This window comes from Sturnira hondurensis, unplaced genomic scaffold, assembly GCF_014824575.4.
Source record: "Sturnira hondurensis isolate 20B ecotype Veracruz unplaced genomic scaffold, ASM1482457v3 Scaffold0006496, whole genome shotgun sequence".
Taxonomy (NCBI): domain Eukaryota; kingdom Metazoa; phylum Chordata; class Mammalia; order Chiroptera; family Phyllostomidae; genus Sturnira; species Sturnira hondurensis.
Window position 1 is genome coordinate 10,169,640 of NW_028079127.1, and position 12,530 is coordinate 10,182,169.

At 41.6% G+C, this 12,530-nt stretch overlaps 1 protein-coding gene and 1 non-coding gene across 3 annotated transcripts in view; one reads left to right on the top strand and one right to left on the bottom strand.

Moving 5' to 3' along the window:
• LGR5 (leucine rich repeat containing G protein-coupled receptor 5) overlaps window positions 1-12,530 on the bottom strand; it is a 151,822-nt gene that overhangs the window by 98,749 nt on the left and 40,543 nt on the right. The window lies entirely within an intron of this gene.
• On the top strand, window positions 10,901-11,006 carry LOC118989681 (U6 spliceosomal RNA). Its single transcript, XR_005067057.1, has one exon. It is a non-coding gene; the product is annotated as a U6 spliceosomal RNA (small nuclear RNA).

Consider the following 12,530-nt stretch of genomic DNA (forward strand, 5'->3'; position numbering starts at 1 on the left):
TAAGTCTTTTCCATGAGGAAAACAAAAGGAAAGCAGGGTCTTTCGGTGCCATGTCTTCCGTTACCCGTTACCCAATCTCTCTCATTCCCTTTGGGGCTGTTTCTGGTTTACAGTGGTAGTCTTCACTTCCCATCCCCTCTCCAAGCACAACACACAAGCTTCCATCCTTATACTAGTAAAACTGTTCTTGCCGCAGAAACAGAGACCTCCATATGGTCAAATCTCAATGCCTGGCTTACCGGGCCTCTCTCCTGCATTAGATGGAGCTTTTTCTGGAAACTCTATATTGTTTCCAAGTCATCATTCTCTCAGGATTGTTTTCACACTTTCCCAACCTTGCCACTTCATAGACTCCTTGGTGGAATTTTCTTGTATCTACCCCTTAAACATCCGCGTGCCCTGCAGCTGTGCCCTGGGCCTAGTGCTCTTCAACCTCTACCTTTTATTTCTGGAGGCGATGGCTCCCAGAGGCTTAAGTATTACTTCAAGGCCCATAACCTTCATATTCCTAGCATCAATCTCCCTCCTAAGTTTCAGAATCATAGAACTAATTTCCTTCTGGGTGTGTCCACTAAGCAATCTTACAGGAATGCACCATGTCCAAGGTGGAAATTATTATTTCCTGTTCCAAACTTGTTTGTTTTGCTGAAAAGCCAGTTTCTAGTTGATGCCATGTCTTCCAGGCAAAAATGCCTGAATCTTGGATACCATCAAGCCTTCCTCCCTTTCTTCACCATCCCTGCCTATCCCCTTTTCTGTCTCCCGACTGCCCTGCTGCAGGCCCTCACCTCCTCTGACCAGTCTCCTGAAATCGCCTCCCAGTTCTGTGGCTGGCTGCTACCAGTCATCCCTGTAGGCTGTCTTCCGAATGGCGATGAGAACAATATACAAAAAATTTTAAAATTAGCCAAATCGCCACCCTACTTAAAATTTTTCCAGATGAAATCCACATTTGTTAGTATTGCATACAAGTTCCATCATGTAGCACGCCAACCCTTCACCACTCACCTTCTAACGTTCAGAGCGAGAATACTGATTCCAATCCATCCTTCAAGCTCGGAGGTAAGGTGCCACCTCCTCCAGGAAACCTGCACTGACCTTTAAAGTGAGTGTATGTGGTTTGCTCTCTGTCCTCTGGTACCACTGCACACAGTTACCAACATCACATCGAAATGAAGTGTGTCTCCCACAGGAGGCTGTACTTGTGACCAATGGCCAGCTTTTTTTCTTTAATCTTAGCACTCCCAAGTGTAGCCAAGCCTTGCCATGCAGAAGATACCTAGTGAATGTTGAATTGAACCCTCTTTTACTGCTTCCTTTCTGTGAGTGAGCAAATGATCATATCCATTTTAAAAAAATATCACGTTTCTCATCATCTGACCACACTGCTCCACAGTGCGAGGTCTATAACTGTGTGGTAGAAAACATTTCTGGAAACAACCCCCACTTTGTGTTGTGCCCACCTTGCACAATGAGTTTTGGTCATCGTTAGAGTTGTGGTTTCTCTTTTCAGTTGATTTCTCCGTTTTCTGTCCTAGGAACCCCTCAAAGATTCTCGCTCCTTGGAAGCCCCCGATCTTTCCCTGCGTTCAAGCACCTCTACGTGGCTGCTGCTGCCACCGCCCCCTCTCATCTTTCTCTCCTTCTTCTTTTTCCTCCTCCTCCTTCCCCTTCTTTCCTCCTGTGTTTCCTTTTCTCCTCCTTCTCTTGCTAAAATATCTTTTCTATCATTTCCAGTGGAGGGAGGACTGTGGCAGGCACTTCGTCCACCATCTTAAAATCTAGCCCTACTGTCTGTGCTTGAGACATGGTACACGGGACAGTGAACAAAGAGGCCATTTCTTACAGTGTGACTATTAAACACATCAAGAAACAACAAAAATGGTTCTTTAATCTCTGCCAGAGTTGAAGACAAATATTTTCTTCTTTAGCAGCACAGTGAAATTCCGATTTCTTCTGCGTACAATCATTTCGAGCTTGTCTTGGAAGATCCAGGAGCAGTTAGCTTCCTGCCAGACGCCTTTGTTAACAACGGATCCAGGCTGAAGCCGTTCCCACACTTTTTAATTGATCACTTTTCAAATATGTTTCTGACGATAAGCCATGAAGTTCAAAAGGGAAGGTGCAGCATTTTACGATAATGTGAATAATGTTATTTCCAGGTACTTTTCTCATGTTATTGTTTTTAACTCCCAAACAATGTACCTTGGAACATTACTTTTTACTGAGGTAGGACATATATGGGAAAATGGATGAATCTTAGCCGTCCGGCCTAATGAATTTTCAGTATGAACACACCCTGGTCCATGGCCATCGCCTCAGAAGCTCCCTCGTGTTCCCTCCTGCGCTCTGCTCCCTCCGAAAGGAACCAGTCTGCTCACTTCTGACACTTCGTGTTAGGTTTTGCTTGGTTTTGATCTTACCATAAATGGGGCGATACAATGCATAGGTTTTGTTTCAAGAGTTTATTTTTAGAGCAGTTTTAGGTTCATGGGAAAACTGAGAGGACGCTGTAAGGATTTCCTATACGCTCCCTTTCCCACACATGCATAGCCTGCCCCATTATCAACAGGGCCCACCAGAGGATGGTCCGTTGGTCACAACCGAAGGACTTAGCGACATGTTACAATTGCCCAAAGTCTGCAGTTTACACTAGGGTTTACTGTGGGTGTCATACATTCTGTGGACTTGGGCAAATGACATGTATCCACTCTGATAGCATCACACAGAGTATTTTCATTACCTGGAAAATTTTCTGCATTCTCTCTATTCATCCCTCCCTCCTCCTACCACCCCTCTTGGCAATCTCTGAACTTTCTACTGTCTCCACAGTTTTGCCTTTTCTGGAAAGCCATACACTGGGAATCGTACAGTAAGTGGCTTTTTCAGATCGGCTTTTTTCACCTAGTAATGCACAGCATAGTTTTTTTTTTCCTAGCTCATTTTGTTTATGAGATTCATCCATGTGTAGCCTGTACAAAGCAACAGTTTATGTCTTCTCAATGTAATATAGTGTGTCATGTTATTATTATACCACAATTTATTTATCCGCTCAACTGTTGGGTTGAATATTTGCATTCTTTTCAGTCTGTGGCTATTATGAATAGTGCTGCTATTAACATTCTTAAATATGTCTTTGTTGAACACAGTAGATGTGTGCTTACCTGTTGGGTGTATGCATCTAGTAGTGGAATTGCTGGGTCTTAGTGCACGCATGCAGACATTTCCTACTAGATCCCCCCAGAGAGTTTTCTAAAGTGGTCAGACGGATGCATATTCCCTCCAGTACTGTAAGGAAATTACAGCTGTCTGACATCCAATTGTTTCCATTTGTTGTAATCAAAATTGGTACTATTTTTCTTTTAAATTTTAGTCATCTTAGCTAACTTAGAGTGGTTTCTCATTATGGTTTTAATTTGTGTTTCCTTTGTGTCTTAGGCAGTTGAGTATCTTTTCATATGATTTTTGGCCATCAGGATACCCCCCTTTTTTTACAAAGTGTGAAGAAGAATATTTTGTCTTATTTGCTGGTCTTTGTATTAAAAGTAAAACTTACTTGTAAAACGTGGAACTCTACATTAATCTGTAAAGAACAAGCTAGTAAGGTTCTCATTCTTATTCTTATATTATTATTCTTCCTGAGGTTTCAAAGGTGTCCTTTGAAATAGCTGATAATGTAATAAATAGTTAAGAGTATGTATTCTGGAGCTGTTCAGCCTTAGTTTGAGTCCTGACTTTTGCTGTTTCTGAGCTGAACAACCTTCAGCAAGTTACTTAACGTCTCTGTGCCTCAGTTACCTAATCTATAAAAGGGGGATGATAATAATAGTGTCTGCATTGTAGAGCTGTTGTGTGAAATAATTGAGCTACTGTAAGCAAAGTACTTAAAATAGCCCTTGGGGTAATATAACCACTACCTGTTTTGCTATCATCACCACTATGATTGGATTGCTTAATGTTTTACACATTGAAACTCTTACCTGTACAGACATAACAAGAGTAGAGAAATGTTAGCTAATTGATGCTTATGGTTGCTTTAAAAATATTTTTTAAATGACAGGATAATTTTAAAAATGTTTAGAGACAGCTGCTTTATGTTCAATTGGTCCCTTTGCTTCGTTAATGATGTTTTAATGGAAGCTTTGTAAAGACAGAGACTCAAAGCAAAGCTCATTTGAAGACAATTACATTATCATTCTGATCTCATAGATAGAAATAGTTAAGTGGGCATTCATCTGCCTTATTTATATTATATTAATAGCAAAAGAAGAAACAAGGTAGCTATTTGTGGGGAGACCACTTATCTAAAAATGTCATGTGCCTACAACACATGCAAAATAGAAAAACAAGCAGACAAAAAACCAAAGCCAAGAGAAAATCACTACAGCAAATCAAACCCTTTTTGAACAGTCAGAATCAAAAACCCACAAAGTTAGTCAGGAATGTTTACAAGCTTTTCTCAGAGGAAGATGTCCCTATCAGAAGGGAAGTATTTTTGATTTTGGTAATCTTGGTGAGTATTTTAGTTTTGTTCTGTTTTGAAATTCATGGCAACAAGTTACCAATGGGGGACTCAACAAGGCAGGTAATGATGTGGGAATGCAGATGTAAGAACTGCAATCAATAAGAATGAATAATAATAAAAACAGTAAATCATAAAACACATAAGTCTTTGATCATTTAGTGTTACAGCTACAGATATTTCAAAAGCTTTCAACCAATTTGGAACCAATTTCCCCACCCCCAATATAGTGTAGCACCTGGTACATTCTAGAGGACTATCCAGTCACCAAAAATCATCAGAAAAGTTTAAGTATCTAGGAACAACATAAAGTTCTATCTCTTCTGCCTTTCTCTATGTTCTCTGAGTAATTACTAGCCTTGAACTTGCTCCTGAGCTACAGATCTGCATTTCTATTAGCTTCCTTTTTAAATTTCTCCTTGTGGTTAATCGACCAGCCACCTAAAATGCAGTACATTTCAAATGAACTCATTATTTTCTCTTTCCCCCAAGCCAGTTTTTCCCTTTGCGTCTCTTCATCTTGTTTAATGTATTACCATTCTTTCAAGCAACTAAGTTAGAAACCAATGGTTTGTTTACTCGTTTTTTTGCATTACCCTATCATTCATCTCCACTCTGTTCTAAATGATCATTAGTCCTATTGATTATATCCCTGCAATGTTTCTGGAATAATAGTAACTAACCTTTATATGCCACTCCTCCCAACACAATCTAATGAATCTTCAGATAACAACCCATTTTACAGATGAAGAAACAGAGGCACACAAAACTTTGATTTTCCCAGGGTGACACTGGCAGGAAAGGACAAAGCCAGGGTCTGCAAAAGGTCTGTCTGACTCCAAAGTTAATGGGATTGGCCCCTTTGCAGCTACACTGCATCCTGGAATTCATGCTTGAATTTCCAGTTTTCGCTTCCATAGCTTAAATTTAGGTCTTCATAGGTGCTTGACCTTTTCACTCCTAAGTGCCTCGCATGTAAGGAGGAGCCTCAGAGAAAGTCTCTCCATCTCTCTGCACCTGTTCACACATTTGTGTCATCTCTGGCTGCTCTTTCCTCTTGGCCAGTCCCCTCGGGATTGAGCCTATTCAGACCACCTCTCCGGACCACCTACTCTACTTCCATTTATCCTCTGGACATCATCTTCTTGTCCTGCTTAGCTCCACGGTCTACAGACTCTGGTCCATCTCTCCCTTAGCTCCAGATTCCAGAATTCCAGTTGACAGCCAGGGCTTCTCACTTTTCTCAGAGGGAAGATCAAGCAATTGCAATGAGTTCTTAATGGTCCCCTCTACCTTCATTCTCTCCCTTTTCCCAGTCCATCTCAAGTTATCTTAATTTTTCCCTAAAAGATAAAAGAACTAGTATTTTATATTGTGCTTCCTTTTTTTGTCTAGAACTTGACCATATACAAAGCACTTTCATACCCACAAAATTCTTCCCAATTTTTCTTACCAAACCAGAAATTTCGGAACATAATTTAAACTATGTTTCCAAAAAGCTGTTTCCAAACCTAGTGAAACATTTTTTTCTCTGCATGAGATATTTGAACATGGATATTTTCAGAGTCCTAACTAAGACTGTGCTATAATTCACACTATTACCATCCACTTGAGTAACATATTCTGTTTTTCTTTATGCTTAAAACAGAACAAAACAATTGGCTTTGAACTAGAACAGGGTTTCTCAACCTTGAACCTACTGACATTTCGGGCCACACGATTCTCTGCCGTAGGGGTTGACCTGTGGATTGTAGGGTGTTGAGCAGCATCCATGAATTTCCCCACTAGATGCCAGTAGCCCCTCTACCCACCCATTTGCTAACAGTCAAGGACTTTTCTCGACAGTTATGGGCCAAACTGTATCTCCCACTCCCCCCAAAATTGTATGTTGAAGTCCTAACCCTCAATAACTGAGAATGTGATTGCATTTGGAGACAAGGTCTTTAAAAAGGTAATTCAGTCAAAATTAGGTAATCAGAGCGGGCCCTATTCTGATACAGCTGGTATTTTTATAAGAAGAGGAAACCTGCTCACAGACAGGGACAGAGAGAAGACCAGGTGAAGACATAGGAAAAAGACAACCCTCTACAAAAATTGGGGGGAGGCTTCAGAACAAACCAACTATGCTGACACCTTGACCTTGGGAGGCTCCCCTCCAGAGCTGTGATAAATGGCTGCTGGGTAAGCCACCCAGTCTGTGGCGCTTCATTACGGCAGCCTGAGCAAACTAGTGCACAGGCATTGCCAAAAAAATGTCCCCTGAGGTCAAACTACCCCTGGTTGGGAATCACTGAACTAATACTCACAAATTATACACAGGAACCTGTTAATGTTACCTTTGGTGGTGACAGAAAAAGTAAGTTTTCAATGATTTTTTCTTTAAAAAAGGAAATCGAAAAGGACTTTCACTCTACACTCCTCCGCACCATAAATACCTTTTAGCAGATAATTTCATTTCTTTATTATTGGACAGTGAAAATAAAAAGTAAAAGGCAGAGCAAAAAGCTTTGTGATATGGTGCTTATCTAGCCCAGGGAGTGCCTTTGGAGCTGGGTCATGGGGTCTCTTAAATAATTCTGGGCCTGTGGCTGCGCTTAATGGCTCCATGATAATTATCCAGAAAAGACCTCCAAGGCAGTATTTCAAAGACAATCTTCCAAACGCTTTCATTAAAGGAACTACGTCTATTTTATTTCACTCAGGCAGAAATCCCTATTGTTTTCCCTGCCCTGTGCAATAAGCAAGATGCTGAAATATCTTGCAGTTAACACGGTGTGACTATGGGTCCCTTTCATGCCAACGGGTTGAAATCTTTCCCATGCACACTCCAGCTAATATCCTGAAGCACATGCAAAGGCACTGAGTTATTACGTGGAAGGGTGACTCCGGTCCATCATCCTACCCTATCCCGTGGGTTCAAAAGGCCTTTCCTTGCTGGTCGCCCAGCATCGGCAGAATGGAGCCTAGATGTTGTCTAGCTGTAGAATGAGCGAAGGGAAATAGGTTGTAGATTTGGGAAAAGGGGCCAGGGTCTCAAATGACGGTTCTGTTACTGTGTTGCTGTTAGAACTTTTCCCTTTTGTGCTTTTGTGGTCTGAACTTCCTAAATTTGTATTGTAATACCTATTTCATCGGCCGCGGTGGGGATTAAACGAGGTAATGTAGGTGCGTGCCGGTAGCTCAGTGTGTGACGCTGGAAAGGGCTTCACCGGTTGTTGGCCGGAGTTCCCACGGTCCAGTTCTAATTCACTGGATTAGGTTCACCTCTCTCTAAACCTTTCCAAGTAGTCTATATTCCAGTCACACCAAACCGCCTTTGATTCTCCCAATGTGTCCTGAGATTTGCCTTTGAGATTGACGCAAGAAGTTTATTTCCAATGAACTTTCTGTTCAAGGGAAGGGGTTTGGAGGAGGCTTGCGCTGCGGTTTCCTGCTCCCAGGCTTTGCTAGAGCTGCGCGGACTCGGGAAACTGCACGTCAGGCGCCTGGCACCAGGCCCCGGCCAGAGGAAGCAGTCATCATCTGCTCCTAGTCACATCTGCCTGCCTCGACCCCACTCATTGCTCATTCCTAAGTGTTCTCCCACTTCCTGCTTCCACTCCTGGCCCCGCCATCGACACGCCACATGGCAGCCAAACGTAGCTTTTCAAAACAGAGTTAGATAATTCCCTAGCACTGTCTGAAATCCACCAGTGGGTTCCTGTTTGCTTCCAGATGAAATCCAAATGCCTTAGCGTGGCCGGCAGGCCCTGACTGATCTGGCTCCCGCCTAGCCCTCCACCCTTGCCCAGACTCACTGTGCCCTGGCTCACCTGATACCTTTCGCCCTGCAGTGCCTCATGTACCCCAAGTGCTCTCCTTCCTCAGACCTTTTCTGTGCCATCTACCTGTGCCTCCAGCTTTCCACTGTACCTCACCCTCCCTTCCAAAGACTGGCTCCTCTTTATCCTTTTAAAAAAATTCTTACCCGAGGATATGTTTATTGATTTTAGAGAGAAAGGAAGGAAGAGAGAGAAACACTGATGAGAGAGCAAAACATCAGTAGGTTGCCTCACGTAGATGCACGACGGGGGCCAAACCCACTACCTAGGTATGTGCCCTGACCGACATCGAACCTGCAACTTTTTGGTGCACGGGACGGTGCTCCCACCAACAAAGCAACCCAGCCAGGGTTCCACTTTGTTACTAAATATCACGTCGACACATAAGTCCTCTTGGACTTCCAACCAGACTAGTTCTTTTCCCACCTTTCCTTGCTCTTCTTTCTGCCTCCTCCTGCCCCGCCCCTCCACGCCCCACAACTTGCTACCACCACTCATTTTACTTAAAACAGTTTGTGGTCACATCTTCATTTGCTGTCCCACCTTCCTTTCTTGAACGCTGGGAGGACCGGGGGAGGTGGGGCGCGAGATCACCAGCTTTCAGCGTGGCATTGGGCACATGGTTGCCCGTGGATACACTCTTATGTTAGGTGACTGTCCTGCTGACTGAATGCTGCATCTTCTGACGTTAGTCCCTTCCTTTCTTATTTCTAGGAGGGTTATTTTTACTAAGTATATTTTTGTGGGTCTCAGAAGGTAGTATAGAAGGCAGGTTAAAGAATACCGTGTCTTCTCTGTGTTTTCTTTAAGCGATTGGCTGAAATGTACCTTTAAAAAAATAACTACTATAGATGCTAATCTATCAAATAGATGCTAATGGATAGAAAAAATACAAAGGAATGCAATAAATCTCATTGACTAATTTTGAGTTAGTTTCTAGTTGAATATGGGAGATATAGAAACATGACTATATTGAAAAATTACATAGAAGGGCATGGACCCTATTTCTATTTTGCTATTGAAGAGTATGTGAGGCTTCATAGATAAGTCAGCTTTTTTCTCCCATTAAATGGGAGAATCTTTACCATTCTGAGGTCAGCTGTATGGGGAATGTGGATGCAGTATTTATAAAGCATGTTCTGAGATCCTTTGAAGTGCCTACCATGTACTTATTATTTTTGCTCTTGTTATTTTTGTGATGCTTTTAAGCATTTTAAACTCAAAACAAAGTAGTAAAAACAGAAATGTAATTATTGAAAAGAACGAAATGCTACAAGATGGACCCTGAGTTGAATTCAGTTACCCAAGAGTGTGATTTAAACGTCCTTTTCTTCAAAGCAGAGATGAGAGACACAGAGTTTGTCCACATTGTGGTGGCACTTTTCAGTTATGCTCAGAAAGCTATTTTCCAGCTTATTGTCTTCGTTTCAGTCTGGGGCTGATAGAGCAGCTCCAAAGAGACACTGTTCCCTTTCAGATGAACTGTTTTTCCATTCAATGTAACCAAGATTCCAGTAGAGGGAGCAGAGTCAACAATTAAAACAGATTTTAAAAACTCAGACATTCAATAGCGGAAAGAGCAAATGCTGAACTGATTTGAGAAAAATGTAATTTTAGTGCCAATAACATGGTTTATCTATTTGTCTTTCGAATTATTGCTGTCATAAAGGCAATTGTCTGCGTTTCCTTAACAGCTGCTAGGAAACACTCATTTATATGATTATGAATGCCTCAAGAGTCAATAAGTCACTGATGAACTTTTAAAAACAACCAGAGGAGTAATCATTCATTGTTATTGGTTAATGAGTTACAAAGCTTAAGGAAATGCAAAAAAGTATAACATTTAGAGTCTTTGAGACCAAGTCTGACTACATGTAGAATCAGAAATGTAAAAAGTCAGGGTAAGCGATATCAAATGTATAATTATTAACTGAGAAATGATGGAAGAGAAAAACAATGGGGAAAAGTCCAAAAAGGAAAGCCCGTGCTGGTACGTTTATAACGAATCTTGTTTAAGGAACTGAATCGCGTGTGGGAACTCAACCAGCATGTACTGCTGATGAAGTAGAAGGAATAACAAAGGCAAGGAGGTGTGCCAGCCACGAGGAAGTGAGTGTACAAACCTTACTACAAATTAAACAGTGAGAAATAGAGCCCCAACCCTCAGGGAAACTTACTTCGGCGGTCACATTGCCCGCAGTTGGGGCTCCCATAGCTTGGGAGGTCCTACCAACTATGTCCTTGGCAGTGTGATGTCATGAAAAGAGGCCATTATTTCAAAAAATTCTCAGGAAAGCTATTTGAATGATCAGTGATAAGATAAGGGTTTATCCACAACTACAATAGTGTGTGCTTTCAAGTGTGTTTTCACGACTAGAAACTTTTTATGCTTTTATTTTACTTTTTAAAATGAAAAGTTTCAGTCAAAGTTATCATATATGTATGTACACATGTATTTACATTTGTACTTATAGACCTATGTATGATGTAATATTTTACTGCTATACACAGTTTAAATGACTACAGGCTTTATAATGAAACACAAATACAAGAACAAGTTCTCGCTTCGGCAGCACATAGACTAACACTGGAATGACATGAGAAGATTCACATGGCCCCTGCGTAAGGATGACACGCAAATTCACGAAGCATTCCATACTTAAAAAGACAAAACAAAGTCCCATGCCCCACCTCCCAAGTCTGACACCTGCTCCCCAGAGGCAACCATTTGCACCTCTTAGTCCAGGGCAGCGATTCTCAACCTTTTCCACCTCATGGCACACAGACACCAATACTAAAATTCTGTGGCACACCAAAATATGTATTTTTGACCATTTGACCAAAAAAATAGGTTAACCTTTGCTTCATTCATACTGGATGGCTACTGTTGGTTGACTGTTGTCATTTTTTTACTTGGCGATCGAAAAAAAGGGGTCAGTGCCCCTGACTAAATAATGAGGCAGTGTATGTCTTAAAAATTCTTGCAGCACACTGGTTGAAAATTGCTGGTCCAATGTCTCTCAGGGGCCACTTTCTTTAGACTGTAACTTTCTAGTCTTCTACCAGTGTTAATATTTGTGGCAGGAGTTTGGTTGGTGAGGAGGCGGTTGTCTGACTTTGTGAGCTGAGAGAGATGTTTAAGTGCTTATTATTAAGACTTCAGTGACTCTCTCTATTTTGAACAATACTTCAAAAGTACCCCTGTCTAGGGTTTTGCATTGGAGTTGGCTTGCTTCTTGACTTACCCCATGCCATTTCTTTGCTAAGTCATTTTTTAAAATGTAATCTTTGACATAATTCTGGTAAGTCATTTCACAAATTTGTTAATACATCCTGCCTACTATAATTGTTTCTCCTGTTCTCTTTGTCTTTATAGATTTCTGCTACTTAAAATACTTTTCTGCCACTTGAGATAAACACATTTTTAATCTGCCAAGTGTTTTTGATATTTTTCTTAGGCTAAAATTACAATACCAGTTATTCAAATATCTACTTGTTGTAGGTATAATGCTTTATTTTCCCAATCCATACCAACCTGATTAAAAATAGCTGTGATTTGTTTGTATGGCATTGTTCCTAGTCACACTGAGGAACTTAGATCTCCAATAAACTTTTCCTTCCCACATTATTCTGGAAGTTCTAGCCTTGGGATGACTTATCTGCATGCTGAGAACTAGTTCTTTTGCCCATGGCATGGTATCTGCCATTGACCTCTTCTTCTTGCTCTTGCCTTGACTTGCAGTGATGTGCTAAGATGCTATCAATGATCAGTCAATGGTGCCCCAGATGCTCGACCCAGGCATTTCCCACCTGAAACTAAAAAGTGCTCGGTGCTCTCTTGGTACCCCCATCTCCAATGCCACCACCATTAGCAACGCCACTGCTCTTAACCCCAGTTTTGCAGCTGGGCACTTCAGATACTTCTTAGGAGGGTTCTGGGTCCTCCATGTAAATAAACCCTTCCTCAGCCATGCTTGAATCCCAGAACAGAGGCAGCTTGGATGCAAGGAAAGTAATCTACCCGGAGTGACCCCGCTATGAGTCTGCATGCTTCCAAAGAGTATGTCTTTAAGTGCTGCATGTCCAGAAAGATGTCAACACATTTTCCATTAGTTGGGGAGGGTGTCTTGAAGGACAGGAGATTTCATTAGTGTCGGAAGACGTATAGTGAGGTGAGGTGGGTATTC